At 33.9% G+C, this 21,999-nt stretch overlaps 2 protein-coding genes across 2 annotated transcripts in view; one reads left to right on the forward strand and one right to left on the reverse strand.

Moving 5' to 3' along the window:
- LOC145269036 (DNA repair protein XRCC4-like) overlaps window positions 1–21,999 on the forward strand; it is a 208,225-nt gene that overhangs the window by 105,782 nt on the left and 80,444 nt on the right. The window lies entirely within an intron of this gene.
- Window positions 16,785–21,999, reverse strand: part of LOC145269035 (alkaline phosphatase-like) — a 282,423-nt gene continuing 277,208 nt past the window's right edge. Inside the window, exon 12 of the mRNA XM_080124634.1 lies at window positions 16,785–18,746. The gene's annotated coding sequence lies outside the window, so the exon portion shown is untranslated. The remainder of the gene's footprint in view (window positions 18,747–21,999) is intronic.

Genomic DNA, 21,999 nt, shown 5'->3' on the forward strand with positions numbered 1-21,999 from the left:
TTTAGACTGAGTTATCTCCCCATGGCGCCCCCCTCCCTGCCTTTCCTCGTGGTCAAAAAATTTAAACATGGCTACCTTCAGCTCGCTGTCATAAAAAATTGTTTTTCCACTGAAAAAAAAAAAAATTATTTGATCAGATTAAGTGAATTTTTTTTTTTCTGGAGAACTTTATTCCATAACACGTTATTCCATAATGTGTACGTATAATATAACTTTTTGATATTTTAATTTTTTAATATCTTGATTAAACTGTAAAAAGTACCATTTAAAAGTTAAATCCTTTTGAATAAATTGTACTTTGATATATATTTTTTTAATCGTGAATGAACATGTGGAAAATCCCAATGTAATTGAACGATAAACTGAATAAGGCTGGAGGGCATATCGGTCGAAAAATAAATGTCTGTGCTGATGAGAATGGTCGCGCAGAGAAAAAAAAAATGATGGGGACGATGACACTTTGTTTAAAAAATCCAGGTAAAAAGCTAACTGTTTATGGAACCTCTTGCGAATAGAAAACAACCAAAATTAATCATTAACTTTTTTTTTTTTTCTGTCTTCATAATTCTCTGTGTTTCCCAGCCTGTGAACTAGGATCGAAGTGTTACTATCTGTATCAAGTCAAAGGAGGAGAAATCTGTTTCGATTTAGACAATTTTTCATATTTATCGCGATCTCAAATGCCCTTTTTTTTTTTTTTTTTTTTTTTTTGGAAGAGAACTCAATATTGTCCGTCACTCACATTAAAAACCAACCTTGTGTCTACCTTTGCCCCAATTGGGAGGGAGGGGGAAAGAAAATAGAAACTGCCTTCATGTGCATACAAGATGTGCCAACATTTCATTTCTAAATTTGGGTCTCACTAAAAAAAAAAAATGCATTTAAAAAAAAGAAAAAATTGAACGCAAAGTTTACCATTCTTGAAAGTGAATGGAAACTGGGAGTTAATTTTGGGGGTCAGTCGTTAAAAATAAGGCTCTAAATTATTTTACAATTATTGAATTTATTTCTTAGTAGTAAATGGACGTTAATTACGAAGAAGTGATTTTTCTATGTTTCTTTGTGCGGATTCTTCTTTATATATAAGGTTGTTGCAAAAATAATGTCGTTTCCTGACATTCAACTTCAAAAGATCATAATTCCTTTCATAATAAACTTTATCAATCGAAATAAGAACCATTAGAATCAACACAATTTTTTTGCCAACGTGAAACAAGTTTATTTATCCAATTAGCATAGAAATCCGGAGTTCTGGAAACGATGAAGTCATTAAAGACGGATTCAGCATCATCTCGACTTTTGAAGCATTTTTCTGTTGAGATGCTTTAAAAAGTGATAATCTGTGGGCGAGAGGTCCGGTGAATATGGCGGATGAGGCAGAATCTCGTAGTCCAATTCGTTCGGCTTCTGCGGGGTCAGTTGAGCAACATGCGGGCGAGCGTTGTTATGGAGGAGAATTGATCCCTTTATATTGACCAATCTCGGGCACATACAAAAGGATGAAACACTAGTGTCTGTAGGTATTTAATAATTATAATAGTAAATTATATATATATGTATAATATATATCTATAAAAGTGAACGTGTCTGTGTGTCTACATTTCCCTACGCAATAACTCTCTCTCTCTCTCTCTCTATATATATATATATATATATGCCCACGAGAAGCAACTTTATTTATTCCATTAGCATAAAAAACTGGAGTTCTGGACGCAATGAACGCATTGAAGGCTGATTCGGCATTAGCTCAGTTTTTGAAGCATTTTTCGCGCAGGAAGTTGTCAAGATGTTTGAACGTGATAATCAGTGGGTGAGAGGTCTAGTGAATATGGTGGATGAGGCAGTCTTGTAGCCCAATCTGTTCAGCTTCTGCGAGGTCAGTTAAGTAACACGCAGGCGACCGTTGTCATGGAGGAGAATTGGTCCCTTCATATTGACCAATCTCTGGCACATACGTTGGAGCTTCTGGTGCATTTCGTCGATTTGTCGGCAGTATTTCTCTGCCGTAATCGTTTCAACCAGATTCAAGAAACTGTGATGGATGAGACCGACTGCAGACCACCAAACAGTCACCATAACGTTGCTTTGATGCAATTTCAGCTTCGGGCAGTGTTGGGGAGCTTTTCCAACCACTGTGCCGATTGTCACCAGTTGTCATAGAGGATCTACTTCTTATCACACGTCACAATCTGTTCAAGAAACGGGTTGTTTTTGTTGGCAGAAGGAGTGTAAAAGACACCTCAAAACGATTTTTTTTGATTCTCGTTCAGTTCATGCGGCATCCATTTATCCAACTTTTTTGACTTCCCTATTTGTTTTAAAACGCGAATGATAGTTGAGTGGTCGACCTCAAGTTCCACCACAACTTCTCGTGTTGGTTTTGCGAGGATCAGCTTCAATTAAGGCTTTCAAATGTTCGTTATCAACCGCAGTCGGCTGGCTGCAACCGTCTTCATTTTTGAGGTTTTCGTCACTATTGCAAAATTTCTTGAATCACCGTTGTGCCACACGTTTGTAAGTGGTTCCTAGACCAAACGCATCATTGATATCACAAGCTGTGTCGGCAGCTTTTCGTCCTAGTTTGAGCTGGAGCAAGAAAATTGTGCGGATTTGAATTTTATGCATGTTATCGAAAAGCCTGCGAAAAAAAATGAATGAAGAGATTGAAAACGGTAACGAATAATATGATTCGATAAAGCAAAAAACGTGTTTCAAAATGAATATAACATGGCTATATATATATATATATATATATATATATATATAATCTCAATGAATTAATTCAGAAATCTATATATCTATAAAAGTGAACGTGTCTGTGTGTCTGTCTGTCTGTGTACATTTCCCTACGCAATAACTCTGTCAATTTTTAGTCTATAGACTCGAAATTTGAAATACCGGGTACTGAGATTTGGGAAAATCGATGTGACGGGTGTCAGCCAGAAATTTGGCTGTTAAGGGGTCAAATTTCAACGATTTGACCTTTAATAACTCTACCAAACTCCTCTGACAATTTTGGGTCTAGACACTTGAAATTTTAGATATAGGTTCCTTGAACCTGGATCTAACTTAATAAAGTGATTTGAGCCCGAAACAATAAATTTTAAGAGGTCATAATAGGGGTCAAAGTTTTAAAAAATTAACCATTTTTTTTGTTTTTTTGCTTTTTTTGCACAGCATACACCTCCAAACACCCAAGCAACGCCGGGCACCCCTGCTAGTCATATATAAAAGTAACATGTGAGAAAATGATATTGTTTTTGCACCAAACTAATATATATATACTGGCAGACCACCCAGCATTACCCAGTCGGCAAGGGGAAGCAACCTGAAGATAGTTTCTTCTGTGATGTCTGGATATATTTGAAATACATGCTAAGAAATAAATAATTTTTTTTTCTTTCTATAAAAATTATTTAGTACTCTATTTTTAACTATTGTTGAACTTTGTATATAAAACCACAATAATTATAACAATAATAAACAAAAAAACTTTTTCTTCACTGTTTATAGTGAATATAAAACTTTTTCTTTTTCTTTTTTTTCTTTTTTTTTTTTCTTTTTTTTTTTAAACAATAATGGACATTCGTAAAATGTGTTTGCTGAATCTGCACGCTTAATGACGAAATTGCTATTTCAAATTTAAAAACGATAGATCGACTGATTAGATAACGACTGCCGGACAGAACCTCTTATCTTATGTGTGAACACCTGTGAAATAATTACTGATGAACAGAACCTCTTGTAGATATGCGTGGACACCTGTAAAAAAAATCACTGATGGACAGAACATTTTATAGAGATGCATGGACACCTGTGAAATGATTACTGATGGACAGAACCTTTTCTAGAAATGCGTGGACACCTGTGAAAATGCTCTTTGAAACTTAAGCTTGGCAGACCAAAACTCCTATGGAAAATATTCCTACAATCCATCCATACAATTTGCATATTAAAGGTGCTCCCCCCCCCCATCACCAATTGGAAAGAAAATTCCATCCATGGAATCCTTAAATTCACAATCTTTGGTGCTACCAGCTTAGGCTGTCTGAAGAGACGAGGTGTCTTCAATAAGTTTCCAGACTTCAGTCACCCATCTGGCTCTGGTCAGGCTCAGCGTTTCTTAACTTTGGTGATCTAACGAGAACCGGTGTGTCTGTGATTACGCATGAAAGGGTACAAATTTAACAGGCGGACAGCCAAAGCATCTTCTAGTGATGCGTGGTTGCTTTCAAAAGCTTATGTGTGACAGGCAGACACAAATGTTATTTTAGACTTAACAGGACAGACCAAGGAAAGTGCTATTTCAAACTTGAGTGTGACAAGCCAAATGACAGACACTTTATCAAGAGACTTCTATGCAGCTTTAAAAAAAAAAAAAAAAAGGAAGGAAGAGGCTGATATTTAATCTACGCATGTTGCAATGAAAATGCTGTTTTAAATTTAAGCGTGACAGACCAATTTTTAATTTATGAAAATAAAATATTTAAAAAGAAAACAAAAAAATAAATAAAAAAAAGTTAATAAAAAAAGCCAAAGACCAAAAAAGAGATTGTAATTTTGCTGGGCTTTTTTCTATCAAAATTGAATTAAAAAAAATTTTTTTTATTTTTTTTTCTTTAATATTTTTTTCACTTTTTTTTTTCTTTAATTTTTTTTTTCAGTATTTTTTCTTTAATATTTTTTTTCTTTAATATTTTTTTTCTTTAATATTTTTTTTCACTATTTTTTCTTTAATATTTTTTAAAACCTTTTTTTTGAAAACTTTCCATTTTTTTTTTCCTACTTTTTTTTTTTTTTTTTTTTTTTTTTTTCCACTTTTTTTCTGAAAACGGAAGCTACAAAACAAAATATCCCGGGTGATGATTGTATTTGATTGTTTAGAAGTTGTATGTTTTCATTATTTGCACGAGTGGGTGATCATTGGTATTTATTATTGGAGCTAAGATTTAAAGAAAAAATAGTCTGCATCACACGTGATAAAAACATCCACAATGCTTGCCGTCCCATTTAAAAAAATTTTTTTTTGCAGTATATAAAAAATTAACAACAAATACAATTATTTTAACACATAAGAAATGAAGAAAAAAAAACTATATATTCATATATTACTTTATTGGAATCTGTTGAGATGATTTATTTACTTATTTATTAGCGGACTGTTATTCTTCGGAGCCTGTGGCGCAATGAATAGATGCGTTGCATTTCTACGGTTCCAGGTGAGCATTGTCTGAAGATAGTGGTTTCAATCCTACCCAAAGCAGGCCAGTAATTACTAAGGATACAGTTCATACTCAGCATTTTTATCCCGTCGTGGTTAACCACCTGAAGAAGGCCAAAGGATGAGTTGGCCGAAACGTGGTGAAACCAACAACAACAACTATGAGGATGAGGATAACAGTTCGCTAATAAACAATAAATATCTGGCACTTGTACAGTTTAATCAAGACATTAAAAAATGAAAATATCGAAAAAAGGTTATATTGTACGCATCCGTTTTGGACTGAAGATCTCTGAAAAAAATTTCACTTAATTTGATAGAGTAGTTTCGTTTTTTTTTGTTTTTTTTTTACAGCGGAAAAAGACGTTTTTATGCGTTGAAGGCAGACATCTTGGATTTTTTTCTTAATTTTTTTTGGAGTTTAGAAATGCCAAAGGGAGATAACTCCAGTTAAAGCGCTGACACTCCCATCTCATCTTTAATACTAGCTTTTCTTCCTAAAAATCCAACCTTTTGCTCGGTATCATAACAAATTGTTTTTTCGCTGTAAAACAAAAACTCCTTGATGAAATTAAATGAAATTTTTTTCGGAGAACTTCATTCCATAACGGATATGTACAATTTAAGGAATTGCAGCATATTTATGCACAATTGCTGCAGATTATTTGGAAACCATGAACTTTTGGAGATTTTCAGTTGCATATTCTGATTCCTTGTACAAAAATACACTTATATGGTAAATTTCAAAGAGGGGAAAATATCCAAACGTGTGAGGCACAAAAATAGTCATAACTTCCTTAATTTTAATCAGATTTTTAAAATTTAAAAAGATTCTTTCTTATCTTATCAAGCTCTTTCTATACATATCAATATTGAAATATTTTAAGCTATTAATTCTATGTCGGACATGGTTCAACCCCTTGTTGATTTGACATGGAATGAGCCGGATATATAGATATTATAATACATAATATCTGTTGGAAGATTTTTCGTTGGGGACAGAAAATTATCTATCATTTTTGTTTATTAACTTGTTAGGTAATTTGATAGAATAACTTATACTGTCATATTTAAGTATATCTTATGACTGGACCTGGGTGGTTGGTTTGATAGTTTTCTATAAAAGTAGCAACCAGAAGTTGAGTTGTAATTTAATTGAAGCTAGCATCATTTAACTACAATAGTTCTCGACAGACCCAACCGTCCAAACTTGTACATACTGCCGCTAATACACTCGCCACACTCTCGCACAAAGTTTTGTCCAGCATACCTTAGAACTCTGAAAGAAGCATTTACCATGCTAAACGCGAAGGAACCACTTGGTCAGTAAGAAGATCATGTCTACCACCAATTATACAATTCTTTTTTTTTTTTTTCAATTTTATTTATGCATTTATAATAATTTAGAGTGATTTTTAAATACAACGATTTTAAATTTAAAAATAGAATTTTTTTATGAGATAAGAGTTTTACAATTTCTGTTTTATTTTGTTTGGAAAATTTATAGTTTTGTGTTAAAATGATGCAGTAGGAAAAGCAATAAGAAAAGCAATAATTAAAAGCATAAATGTTTTTATCACGTGACATGCAAAGACTTGTTTTTATGAAAATAATTATTTTACAATTTAAAGTATACATTTTTTAAATTTATTTTTAAAAAATAATTTTTTGAATTTTTAAAAAGATAAATTCTTTTGAATTAAAGAAATTTTTAAATAAAAAAAATTTCTTTAATTCAAAAGAATTTATCTTTTTAAAAGAACTTTTTTAGAAGAATTTTTTTTTGATATTTTTTTGAATTAAAAAAATTTTTAATTTATTAAAATTTTTTAAAAGTAATTTTTAAAAAATTTTAATAAAAAAGCTATAATAATTATTTTACAATTTAAAGTATACATTTTTGAAATTTATTTTTAAAAATATTATTTTGAATTCTTAAAAGGATAAATTCTTTTGAATAATAAAAAAAATTTTTTTAAACATTTATTTTTTAAAAGTAAATTTTTTGGAAATTTTTTTAAAAATATAATTTTTTAAACTAAAAAAATTTTAATTCATTAAAATTAAAAAATTTTTTTTTTATTTATAAAAAACTTTTTTTAATTTATTTAAAAAGAAATAAATTCTCTTGAATCTATTTTTAAAAAAGTACATTCTTTGCATTTAAAAAAAATGTAAATTCTTTAATTTAAAATAAATTAAATTTACTTTTTTAAACAACTTTTTTAATTGATTTAAAAAAAATGTTTTTTTTATTTATTTTTAAAAAATAAACTTTTTTATTTATTTTTATAATCTTAGCTCCATTTAAAACATTAATTTTTAGGAAAAATACATTTTTTTATTTATTAAAAAAAAAAAAGTAAACTTTTTTTAAAAATTTATTTTTAGAAAAGTAAATTTCTAAAAAAGGAAACTTTTTTTTAATTCATTTTCATAATCTTGGCTCCATTTTAATCAAGAATCACGGACAAATGTTTAATGTGTGATCTTTATCTATTTTAGCCTTAACAACATCTTGCCTTATTTATACAAACGAAGATGAATTTGTGCCAATCATTCTGTAACTGACATAAAAATAAAAACAATAAAACAAATGAAACGTTCATTCATACATTTATACCTGCGGGTACTCAAAAATGGAACGTCTTTTGTTTTCTTTTTCTTTTGTCTCCAATTTTGTGTTCGTATGGTTAGTAAGAGATGACAGACCATCAAGAATTATTTTAAAATTGTCTATGGCAGACCATATGATGAGAAAGATAGCATAAAAGAATTTCATCATTTTTAATCCAGCTTTTCCCTTCTGAGACATCTTGTATGTGTTCTTTTGATGTCTCTAGTCTTTTTACCAATGTCCCATTGGATGAGACTATACGTATTTGTACGACGCACTATGGTGATCGCCTGAGTCCGCCCCAGTTTTCTAAGTAGATATTCACAAACTCGTATTAATGTACGCTAAATCAGTGGAGTTTAGCTTCACTGATATCATGTACAATAAGATTGACGGGGTCTCAATGGGGAGCCCATTGGCCCCCAACTCTAGTTGATATTTTCGTCAGTTATTATGAATCCGTTCTTTTCAGTTCAGGGACTAAACCCACGACGTATGTTAGATATGGTGACAATACTTTTGCGATGTTCTCATCGCAAAATGAAGCTTCAGCATTTTTGAATAAGTTTAATTCCCTTCATGGGGGGTCCTGGATATTACCTTAAACTATATCCGATGGTGAGGCCCCTGCTTGGGGCTTTAGGAAGTGTGGAGCCACCCTTTAATTGCCATTGCTCCCAGGTCCACTCTGACCCGGAGTGGTAGTACCTGTTAGGGTCCCAACTATGGGTTAAATACAAACTGACTTGCAAAAAAACAAATATATTCTATTTAAAAAATTTTCTTCAAAATCACCGGATTCGGCATTAAATAACCTGAAAAGGGTTGATATGCCGTAAAACAAAAACAACTAACCAATCCTCGCACTTGCAGACTGGTATAAACCAGTACGTTCCATCCAAGATTAGACAGGGTAGAATCTCATCAAGAATTATTTTAATATTTTCTATGGCAGGGTTTCCCAAATTTCAGGACACCATGGAGCCCCTGGGCAGGGCAACGGTTTTCACGGAGCACTAACAAAATAATTTCTAAAATAAATAAGAAAAAAACATTAATTTCAAATTTGAACTAATGATATTGTTTACAACCATTTTTTTTTTGTCTTTGATTAATCAATAGGGCTGTGACAACAGCATATTCTTTTCATTGTTTTGACTCTTGAGTGTATATCTGCTAATATCTTCTATTTTTATATAGACAGATGTGGTTCTTGGTTGATTAAGTGTGTGTGTAACTGTGACTCGAGAGTCCCTATTTACAATGCCTCCCTACAGGACAGAGTTAGACCCCAGCATCGTTTTTTAACGTGGAGAAACTCGAGTCAAAAGAATAAAAAGAATATTTTGTTGTCATAGCCCTGTTAATCAAATATTGTTGCATTTTTTGTTAATTTATTTATTTATTTTTTTCATGAACCATCCTGAAACTCTTTACACCTGTAGTTATGTATTACGTCACTTTCAAAAAAAAAAAAAAAAAAAATCAGCCTTACTCACGGAACTCAAGGGCTTTGTGAAGCCCACTTTGGAAAACCCTGGTCGAGAATACTGCAGATAAATACTTGTTCATTAGTTTTTTCCTGTTCGTGATTTTACTATATTTTTGTGTTTACGACCATTTTTTTTCAGTTTTGATTAATCAAAAATTGTTGCATTTTTTGTTAATTTATTTTTTTATCATCTTTTTCATGAATCATCCTGAAACTCTTTACATCTGTAGTTATGTATCGTGTCTATTTCCAGTAAAAAAAAGATCAATAATTGAATGTTTGTAGCCATTTAATTTTTCCATATAAAGCATCTGATTCTCTTTAAGAAATGGCTTCCAGAGTCCCTCAGCCTCACTTGTCTATATAACTGGTGTCTCGTTGTGGCATGTCAAGATATATATATATATATATATATATATATATATATATATATATATATATATATATATATATATATATATATGAATTTTGACAGTAGTGTGTTAAGGTTTTGAAGTTTTGAGTTTAGATAGCAGAGTGTTGAGATTTGAAGCTGGGAATTTTGACAGCAGAGTGTTGCATTTTGAAGTGGTTTGTTTTGACAACAGACTGCTGAGTTTTGGAGGTGTGAGTTTTTATAGCAGTGTTTAGTTTTGGAGTTAGAGGTTATATAGAGTGTGTTGAATTTAACCACAAATTGTTAGTTGGAAGTTCAGCATAGTTAACAATCCGTCAGTGTGGAATAGTTAACACTTGATTATTTAACCACAATAATTGAATGTTTGCAGCCATTTAATTTTTCCATATAAAGTATTTGGTCCTTTTTAAGAAACGGCTTACAGCCTCACTCACAGAGCCCCAGGAGGCCACTTTGGGAGACCCTGATCTATGGTAAAGGTGATTTTTATTTTTGTAAAAGAAAAGATTGGCAATGGCGGGGGTGGTTATAAATACAGTGCCGGCAAAAAGAAAGTCCTCACTTGTAATTTTTTCAAAAACTGCAAATTTAAGCTAAATTTAATGTAACTGTTTAAACAACCTATACCTCATTTGATTCGCCTTTTATTCCTCTATAATTTTACCTGTTCATATTTGACTTTTAATTGAAATATTCTAGTGTTAACGTCAATTTAAAAAAAATAACTTCAAATTGAGGAGGCAAAAAGAAAGTCCGCAGCAACAAATTCGCTTAAAACAAGCTTAAATTATCGCCCCTAAATCAGTTTAAAATATGCACCAACAGGCAACAAAGCATCTCTAATCGTAGCTGTTGTTGTTCCAGGTTATACAACGTAACATTTAGTCCATATGCCACGACTTTCTCTTAGTGATCGTCAGGAGCTCATTAATCTCCACCTTTCTGGTTTATCCAATCGAGAAATCAGCCGCAAATTGAAATGTGATGAGAAAACAGTAAGAAAGACTGTGCAAAAGCACCAAAACATCGACAGTGTTCGTGATGTCCCTAAATCTGGTCGTACTAGAGTTACTTCTAACAGGGGACAATGCTATCAAGATCCGCAGCCTGAGAAACAGATTTGAAACGGCTCCCCAAATCCAACAACAGTGCAATCTTGTTAAAAAGTGCTCTCTTTCTACTGTCAAGAACAGATTAAAGGAATTTAATTTGCGAGGATATGTTGCAAGATGCTAGCCAATGATTTCTGTAAAGAACAGAAAGTACCGTTTGGACTTCGTCAGATGCAATAAAGATCATGACTCTTCATATTGGTCAAAAGTGCTTTTTAACGACGAAAGAAAGTTCAGTAGGCTAGGCAGTGATGGTAGGCAGTACGTCCATCAGAAGAAAGATGAAGAATTTAATCCTAGGTGCTCAGTTTCAACGCCGCGAGCTTCAGTTTTGGTGTGGAGTATTATTAGTACAAATAGTCCATGGCCCAAAGTTCGCTTGCAAGGTCGAATTAATTTGACCAAGTACATTAATTTGTTTACTGAGCATTTTCTACCTTACTTTGATTGGAATTTTGATAATCCCATCTTCATGCAGGATAATGCTCCCATTCACACAGCTGGCAATGTCAAGAGGTTCCTGGAAGAGCATGATGTTCCGTGTTTGGATTGGCCTGCACAATCTTCAGACCTCAATCCAATCGAAAACGTATGGCATTACATCAAGCAACAGCTATACAATGATAAAATTTCAAATTTGGAAGAACTTTGGACAAAAATTAAAGAAAAGTGGGATGCCCTTTCCTCGGAGTATTGCTGCAGTCTAATTCAGGGAATTCTCGAAAGATTGCAGGCTGTCGAATTGCAGAAGGACTATTCTACTAAATAGTAACTAGTTTGTTGTGTTCCTGGTGTGCTTGTGTTGCATTAATGTCCTAAAGTTAGATTTCCAAACGTTTTTGTACAGGCATTTAAATTGCCATAGACTCTTGAAAATTCAGTATGTTATTGCTATACATCTAATGAGATGACTGACCAAGTTTTATGATTTCAGGTTCAAAGGAACAGCTACAGCAGGAATCAGAATACACCCTACTAAAGCCTGATTGTCACAGCTGCTGAATTTTAAAAATGCAATCTGGACGTGAGGATACTTCAGAAGAACGATATGCAATAAAATTCTGTTTTAAAATTGGAAAAAAATGCCACAGAAATGTATGGAATGCTTCAGACTGCTTTTAGACCATCTTGCATGAATCGAGCATCAGTTTTTGAATGGCATAAGAGATTCAAGGAAGGCAGGCAGTGTGATGGATGATAAGGGTGTGGGAGGTGTAAGGAAGTCAGAACACGAGAGTTGATTGGCCAAATAAAGAATTTCATGGATAAGGATTGTCGTGTGTCTATAGAGATAATAAATGCACAGTTTGATATCAGTGTGGGAACTGTACATACAATTTTTCACAAGGAACTGAAGATGCAGAAGATTTGCACAAATGCATCAGTTCACAACTTCATCCTTGTCACAGACTATTTGACTAAGATGGGCATCAAGACAGTTCCTCACCCTCCCCATAGTCTAGACCTTGCTCCCTGCGATTTTTGGTTATTCCCTAAGCTCAAGGAAAACCTTAGATGCTTTCGTTATGAGACAATTGTGATGAGGGTCATTGACATGCTCAAACAAGAAGACTTTCATGGGGCCTTCAAGTACATTGCAGCTGGAGGAGATTACTTCGAAGGGGACTAGAATTTCATGTGTGTACTATCAATAAAAGTGCCTAGACGACAAAAAGTCTGGAAACTTATTGAAGGCATCTTGTAACACTTCACAAAGACAACATTCTAAAAAGTTTCTGCAAACAATTTTTTTTTTTTAATTGCATTTTTTACCCCAAACAAGGCACAGTGCCACTTTGATGTCTATCTGGGACATAATTGCGAGGACACTACGTAGGGAGTTGAGCAGCAAGATGTCTGTTTACATGACATTTGAACTTCTGCATGTCAGTACAGTCAGGGAAACAGGAACCCAGAAGGGAATTCCAAGGTCTAGTAGTCCTCGGGAAGAAACTATTAGAGTAGAAGGCTTTCTTACATCTGGGATGTCTGTTGTGTAGGGGTGGAATTTTGCTGCTTGACAGGTTTGTTGAGCGTATTTACATAGAGGGCGTACAAGGGCTTGTAGTTCGCTGGAGCACCTATCATTAAAATACTTGTAAAACAGGTAGAGGAATGCAATATTTCATTGATGGGTCAGAGGTTGAAGCTTAGCGGACAGTGTGGGACCTGTTAGGTTGGCAACTCTCTTTTGAATCCTATCCAAGAGTGAGAGACTAGTAGCAGAAGCAAATTATTGCATCTTAGATTCAAGTAAAAATTTAAAGAAAAAGAAGGCGGGAACAGGTAGAGCTATGTAGAAATTTCTTTTTAATTTTGTACAGGGTGGAATGATAAAATTGTCGCCCTAGAAAAGACAACATGATTCCATTTCTGTTTGCTGAAAACTGGTTTTCTTTTTGTTTGTTGCAGTTGGCCAATTGCGTACAAATCTCAAAAGCGATAAGAGCCTTCTATCATGTCTGAAAGTGACACAAAGTTTAACAAGCAAGATCGGAGATGCACCACTGTACAACTCATGCTCTCTACCGATCCAAGTTTGACAGCAGGAACTTTGCCAGCACCCTCAAAATGCAAATCTGGACAGTTCAACGCTTGAGAATACAACTCAACGTTGGACAACGATGGTTATGGTCATTGAGTATTTCCAAATATTTTAAAGTTAGAAGCATTTTTCACAAGTTTTTTTTTTGTTTTTTTTTAATTCAATATTTTAGCACCAGGCATAATTTATTTCTTTGAAATATATTTAAAACTTAAAGATTTGGTTTGTTTTACAACATTTTAAATGTAAATAATTTACATGACTGAAACAGGAAATGAAATAGGAAATTTTATATTTTCTCCCGAGACATACGAACAACACAAATTAATTAAAAAATTAACTAATCAGTTTTAATTAAAGTTTTGATATCAACTAAAAAAGCGATAAGAGCCTTCCATCATGTCTGAAAGTGACACATTGTTCAACAAGCAAGATCGGAGTTGCACCGATGTACAACTCATGCTCTCTATCGATCCAACTGGATCCAAATTATGACAACAGGACCATTGCCAACACCTTCAAAATGCATCGCTGGATTGCCGCGGATAATAGGGATGTGCTCAGGGTGATAAAAACAAAGTTCCAACCGCAGTTATGGTCTTCCAAGTTGACTTGAAAAGTCAACACCAAAGAATACCTGGATGTGCTGAAGAGTGTGGCGATCCCCTGGTGCAATAAGGTGGCCATTGGCTGACCCTGGGTATGGCAGGCAGAAAGAGACCCAGGTTTGGCTTCAGAAAGAGTGCTATGATTTTGTACCCGTCTCTGGCCCCCTCCCCTGACTTGAATCCGCTGGACTATTTTATTTGGTCATATGTTCCTCCCTGTATGTCATACTTATGAGGAGAACAGGTGTGCCAGAAACAGTTTGATCGATTCCAAAAAGGAAAATTTTTCAGAGAGTGATGCTCCTCGCTCTGGCCAGCCAAAGATGATCAATAATAACCAACTTATATAACTTGAAATTGGAGCAGTATATTTTTGGAATTCTAGGAATTGGAGCAGCATATTTTTGGAATTCTAGAAATTGGAGCAGTATATTTTTGGAATTCTAGAAATTGGAGAAGTATATTTTTGGAATTCTAGAAATTGGAGCAGTATATTTTTGGAATTTTAGAAATTGGAACAGTATATTTTTGGAATTCTAGAAATTGGAACAGTATATTTTTGGAATTCTAGAAATTGGAGCAGTATATTTTTGGAATTCTAGAAATTGGAACAGTATATTTTTGGAATTCTAGAAATTGGAACAGTATATTTTTGGAATTCTAGAAATTGGAGCAGTATATTTTTGGAATTCTAGAAATTGGAACAGTATATTTTTGGAATTCTAGAAATTGGAGCAGTATATTTTTGGAATTTTAGAAATTGGAACAGTATATTTTTGGAATTCTAGAAATTGGAGCAATATATTTTTGGAATTCTAGAAATTGGAGAAGCATAATTTTGGAATTCTAGAAACTGGAGCAGTATATTTTTGGAATTCTAGGAATTGGAGCAGCATATTTTTGGAATTCTAGAAATTGGAGCAGCATATTTTTGGAATTCTAGAAATTGGAGCAGCATATTTTTGGAATTCTAGAAATTGGAGAAGCATATTTTTGGAATTCTAGAAATTGGAGCAGTATATTTTTGGAATTCTAGGAATTAGAACAGGACAATTTTGGAATTCTATAAATTGGAGCAGGATATTTTTTTGGAATTCTAGTAGTCGTATTGAAACATTTTGGAATTCTAGGAGTTGGAGAGAAATTGTCAAATATTTATTCAAGTACTAAGGTAACAACATTTAAGTAAAGTGATTCCATATAATGATTCGATTTCCTCACCATGGAATTTGAGATAACTATTTTTTGAGTATCTTTTTCCACAAATCTTGCAAATGTAAGGCATCTCTTCAGCATGGTTTCTTATGTGTGTCTTGCAGGAATTGTTCATAGAGAAGGAAGGAATAGTAAATTTTTGGAATTCTAAGAATCAGAGCAGGATATTTTTTGAATTCTAGAAATTGGAGCAGGATATTTTTGGAATTCTAGAAATTGGAGCAGGATATTTTTGGAATTCTAGAAATTGGAGCAGGATATTTTTGGAATTCTAAGAATCAGAGTAGGATATTTTTGGAATTCTAGAAATTGGAGCAGGATATTTTTGGAATTCTAAGAATCAGAGTAGGATATTTTTGGAATTCTAGAAATTGGAGCAGGATATTTTTGGAATTCTAGAAATTGGAGCAGGATATTTTTGGAATTCTAAGAATCAGAGCAGGATATTTTTTGAATTCTAGAAATTGGAGCAGGATATTTTTGGAATTCTAGAAATTGGAGCAGGATATTTTTGGAATTCTAAGAATCAGAGTAGGATATTTTTGGAATTATAGGAGTCGTACAAATGTGTAGAAACCTATCCAATTCATGTACAAATATAAAAAAAAAGAACCAACAAATTTTCATATTAAATAATTTTTTTATGAGAAAAAGTTCTAACATCAGAATATTGAACCGAAAATTTCGCTTGTGTGAATAAAAAGAAGTCATAAAAATTGTTAAATATTTATTCAAATACCAAGGGGACGACATCTAAAGAAAGTGTTTCCATATAACTTAGAGGCAACGATTCGATTTCCTCGCTGTGTGCCGTTTCGTGGAATTCAAGATAGCTATTCTTTGAATATCCTTTTCCACAGACCTCAAAACTGTAAGGCGTCTCTCCGCTATGGCTTCTCATGTGTCTCTTGCAGGAGCCACTCGTGGAAAAGGCTCTTGTGCATATTTCGCATCGGAATGGCTTTTCATTGTTGTGTGTCCTTGCGTGAACTTTAAAATAATTTTTATGGCTGAAGCTTTTGCCACATATCTCACAACGGTAGGGAGTTTCTCCGGAGTGGGTTTTCAGGTGATTTTTTAGCGCGTCGCTGCGTGTGAAAGCTCGCCGGCAAATCTCACAGCGATGGGACGACTCCTCTGTGTGTATTGTAAGGTGACGCTTTAGTTTCCCTTTCTCCGCGAAAGCTCGGCCGCATATCTGACAATCGAAAGGCTTTTCTCCACTGTGCGTTCTCTGGTGACGATTCAGATCCCCGTTTTTCGAGAACATCTTCCCACATGTTTCGCAGATGACTGGCGGCTTTTCGATCGGCGGCCGTTTGTCCTTTCCAGGCTCCGTGTTGTCTGCAGTTTTGGCTGGCTTACGAGATGACCTTTTGGTCGGCGACTTGACATGCACCGGCTCTTCGGGTAGGTGTGTTTTCGTGTGGACCTTGAGGTAGATATTTTTGGAGAAGCCTTTGCCACAGACTTTGCATTTAAAGAGTGGTTGGTCAGGTTTGAACAACTGTCGATTTATGGGGGGGTTCTCTAGGCTGTGGGTTCTCATATGGCGTCGCATATGTCGAGTTTGAGAGAAAGGCTTCCCGCACACATCGCAGGTAAAAGGTGTTTTTATTACGTACAGTTGAGCTCTAACAGACGATTCCATTTTTTTTTTTTTTTTTTTAAAGAGATTTTGTTTAATTTTTAACAAGATTCACCTTTTCATTGCCGTAAAACAAAATTCTGCTTATACCCAAATGTCTGATTGGTTGTTTTTACAATTGAGCATCTCAAAAGCAAGATGATTCCATTTTTTTTGTTTTTCAAAAAAAAATTTTGTTTAATTTTAAACAAGGTACAAACTAATAATGGGACGATTCCGATATTTTCCAAGATTCTGATACAATTACCGATTCCATACTAAATTACCGATTCCGATTCTTTATAAATCTCTAAATATTTAACTATACAGTTGTTATTTTTTTCCCCGGTTACCGCAAAAACAAATGTCAAATGTGGTGGTATTTTATCAAACGTGGAGGATGATCTATCTATTTTAGTTATACTCGTAGTTTAAAATCAATGTTTATTATTTTTATCATTACTATCAGCAAAATCAAATAAAAAGACAATTAAAAGAATCGTTTTTAGTGTCAGGAAATAAGCACAATTTTTTCAGATTCCAATACCCCAAGTTTGTCATCAACCACAAGGTAATGTGGCTTTGTCTTCATCATTGTGTATAATGAATTTTGTATGTAAACCCCTTCCAAAGGTTAATATTTTTTTTTTTTTACATGAAGGTCACCACTTATCAAGGCCTGGAAACCACCCGGGGATAAGGGTTATTGCGTGTACAGTAATCAATGGGATAATATCGTAGTAATCGTTAGTAATGGAGATTTGATAAAGTGTCTTATTTAAGGGGGCAGTTCATCAGGAATTTGTTTATGTTGGAATTGAAGACATCCAAGTTGTAGTCAGGTGGAAAACAGGCAAACGGAAGAGAGTTTCACAGTCATGCACTTCTAAGAAAGAAACTTTGTTCATGGAATCTATGCTTTGATTTAGGCACAGATAAAGAGTGGAGAAAATTAATGACAGTGGTTTCAGCTAGACGAGTGTTTATCGTGAAAGATTGGCGAGGGGAGGAGGGGACCAGAAGATTGTATCCTCTTCTCTTGTTTAAAGACTTCCATTATACATCTATCTCGTCTCCACTTTCTATCGCTTTTATTATAAATGTGTACCCCGAAATACAACAATCACAGCTTATTTTTATCATCACTTCTAGCGGTGGAAGATTTTGCTTTAGACAAAATCAAATAAAAAAGACAATTAAAAGAATCGTTTTTTGGCATCGGAAAATAAGCACAAAATTTTCAGATTCCAATACCTCGAAGAGTTCCAATTTTTCCGATTCCGATTAATTGTCCCAACACGAGTACAAACCCTGTCTTTTCATGGGCGTAATACCAAATTCTGAATGTTCAGATTATTACGAAGAAAATTGGATTGATTTATTCCCAAATATCTGATTGGTTGTTTTTTTTTTTACAAGCTTACAAGACAAACAACTAGATTCATCTTTTCATTTTTTTCAAATTCTGCCTATTTCCAAATGTCCAATTTTTTTTTTTTTTTTTTTTTTACAATTGAGCATCTTGAAAGACAAGAAATTCTTTAACGAAAAGGATTTCCATCACATGGTCTTGGAATATCTGAAAAATACAATCAAATATCCTTGATAGCCCTGGTGAAGCATCAAGTATTCAGCTACTGACAAGATTTGAATTAAATTACTGTAGTGAGTTCAATTTCAGCTACTGCCGCGCTGGATGGATGGATTGTTTAAATGTTGGAAAACTGTGAATTAGTGCAAAATTATTCATATAGGTTCAATTCCATTTCAAGTCAGTATGCAAGTTTCCTATGTTGCATATTGTAATGCTGCTTCTTCCCAAATGTCTGATTGGTTGTTTTTACAATTGAGCATCTTGAAAGACAAAAAATGCTTTAACAAAAAGGATTTCCATCACATGGTCTTGGAATATCTGAAAAATACAATCAAAGAAAAAGGTTTTCAACCAATAAAGCAATCTATTATTATATGATACTAGCATTTCAGTCCGGCGTTGCCCGGGTGGTGTATGTTGATTAAAAAAAAAAAAAAAAAAAAAAAAAAAAGCGGTCAATTTTAAAAATTTTTGACCCCTATTATGACCCCTTAACATTTATTGTTTGGGGCTTAAATCAAGTTATTAAGTTAGATCCATGTCCAAGGAACCTATATCTAAAATTTCAAGTGTTTAGACTCAAAATTGGCGGAGGAGTTTGGTAGCGTTCACAAAGGTCAATTCGTTGAACTTTGACCCCTTAACAGCCAAATTTCTGGCCGAAAACTGATGAAAAAGATTTTCCCAAATCTCAGTACCCTGTATATCAAATTTCGAGTTTGTATACTTATGTGACCTTGAACGTGACCTTACACGACCTTGAACCTCTGGTCGCGGCCCAGTTATGATCTTAACCCTGGGTCGATGCCCAATTATGACTATACTAGTCACCGGGTAATTAATTATGTCGACTGGGCAACCAGGTCTGCCAACCGTTGGTACGTCGTGTCACCCAGTGAGTCCTCGTCAAGGCGTTGGAGGACTCTTCTCGGTTGCACGGTCCTCAAGGCCTGTTCTTCTTGATCATCTAGTTGGTTGTCCTGTTGACTGGGTGTTCGTTGACGGGAACGGGGTCAGAAGTGGCAAGTAAAAAGAATTAAAATTACATGGAATAACAGCACATCAGCAAACAAACTCCGGAGGTTGGTTGATATATAATGTATTTAGGAAATTCATAAATGATTATCTACAGACGTATGTACAATTGAAGATTAAATGGAAGCAAGCAATTAGATTTGTGAATGAGCTTCTTGTTGTTGAAATACTCGGTCGGAGTCGCGGACCGTTGTAATTATCACTAAGGTGTTCTGGCTGGTCTCTTCCTAGGTCCTCTGAATTCTATTAAGTTGCAAATTGAGCTCTCTGGCGACCAGCGAGGGGGAGAGAGAAGTTGGGTGGCTGGAGTCCTCTACCGAGACCTTATCTCTGTCTCTCCAGGGATCTCTCTCTGTCTTCTCTCTTCTTCTAACTCTTCTATCTCTCTGATTAAATCGAGTTTTACAGATCTTATATAGTAAAACCCTTGAATAATGACGACGCCTACGTTCGTCTTCGACCAATCAAATTGATTGACAGCAATCCACCTGATTCCTTCTCATTGGTCAATTTGGCCTGTGGCAGGTATTATTTTTCCGCCCCCAATTTCCAAAATCAAATTGACTCCTCCCCAACTTGTCTGACCCCGCCTTCTTTATAATGGTTTTTTCCATATTATCAACTGATAATCAGAGGAAATATTATTGTTTAGCTTGTAATAGATCACCAGCTTTCATCTATTTAAAAAATATCCGTTTGATATTCTTTCCCCTTTGAATTTATTTGTTTTGTAAAAACATCCATGTGATTTTTAAAAAAATATTCTTTACATGTCAGAATTCCCTTTAGCGCCCAAAACAATTTGCCAAAAAACATTTTTAGATAAGTCATATTGAAAAACAATTCATGTCAAACCTTGGGCTGACGTCATGAATTCTTTTATCAGGCCCGATCTGTTTCGTGTGTGTGTGTGTGTGTTTCTCAGATCAAAAACGATCCGACATTTCACCCGTCAACCAACACATTTCCAAGCCGACCGACATTTCAAAACTCTGATTCGGAATATTTTGTGTTTGGCTCGTTTAGTTCAAACGGGGGCGTATTTTGGTTAAAAAATGTTTTAAGTAATCTTTCGCTTTGAAGTTTAGCAGGCGATTTCTATTTTTATCCCCCGACCGTATGGTATCTCAACAACAAGATTTTGATACATAAAAATATTAACTAAAAAAAAATAATTTTTTTTTTCTGTAACCGGTGTTCGCCCGGGATTGATTATCACATTTAACAAAAAAACGTCACATCGACCCTACTGATCTGATGTGGCCCCTCTTTGGTGTTACACTTAAAATTAACAGAGTTATTGCGTAGGGAAATGTACGCGGACACGTTCACTTTTATATATATATATATATATATATATATATGTATAATATAAAGCTGAATGTCTGTGTGTGTGTGTGTGGTTATGAATAGGCTCCTATATTGTTAACTATTTTAAAAAACTGATTACATATAATGATAGAAGATGTATCGAGACACAGAAATGGATATGTTTGACCTTGTAGAACAGTGGTTCATTAAAATTGTGGGGTCTGCGTTCACGCCTGATCCACAAAATATGGAAATAAAAAATTTAAAAATTAAAACAAAACGTTTACAAGTGCTTTTGATATAGATATACATAAGAATACTTTGATAAGTATGTTTTAACTTAAATAGGGATGGTATAATAAAATTGTGGGGTCTGCATTTGCGCCTGGTCTCCATAAAATGGAAATAGGCACAAACTTTAATAAAGACTTTTCATATCTATCTGCGTAAGTATACTTTGATAATTATGTTTCAGTTTGAAGAAATATGGTATAATAAAATTATGGGGTGTTCGTTCGCACCTGACCTACATAGAATGGAAATATGTCACAAAGTTTAACAAGGTTTTTTAATATAGATCCACAGAATATTGTGATAAGTGTTTAAGTGTGAACAGGTATAGTATAATAAATTATGGGATTTATCTATTTTATTTTTACTTTCATCATATTTTGCTTTGGTTTTGATACCTCCAAATTCAACCCAAATTTACAACCCTTCCTTTTCATAACCTACCATACTTTCATAAATCAGAGTCCATTTTCTGTAGGCTGTTTTTGAACCCAGTCAACGACGGGTGCTTTTGCTAGTATATATATATATATATATATATATATATATATTTTGGACATCTCGCCCCCCCCATAATAAATAAAAATGTTAGGAAGTGAAAAAAAAACAAAAAAACGTAAAAACTATAACAAAAGTATAGTAAGTAAGGTTAGTAGAAAGATACAGGACGGTTAATTAATCGTGTTGCATATTGAAGGGGACAGCTCCCGGTTTGGCACTTGTACAGTTTAATCAACAAAAAATGAAAATATCGAAAAAAGGTTATATTGTACACATCCGTTTTGGACTGAAGATCTATGAAAAAAATTTTTCACTTAATTTGATCGAGTAGGTTTTTTTTTACAATGCAAAAAAAAACACGTTTTTATGACAGCATAATTTTTTTTGATATTTATATTTTTTAATGTCTTGTTTAAACTTTACAAGTACCCCC

This window comes from Euprymna scolopes, chromosome 45, assembly GCF_053919585.1.
Source record: "Euprymna scolopes isolate OS-2025 chromosome 45, ASM5391958v1, whole genome shotgun sequence".
Taxonomy (NCBI): Eukaryota; Metazoa; Mollusca; class Cephalopoda; order Sepiida; family Sepiolidae; genus Euprymna; species Euprymna scolopes.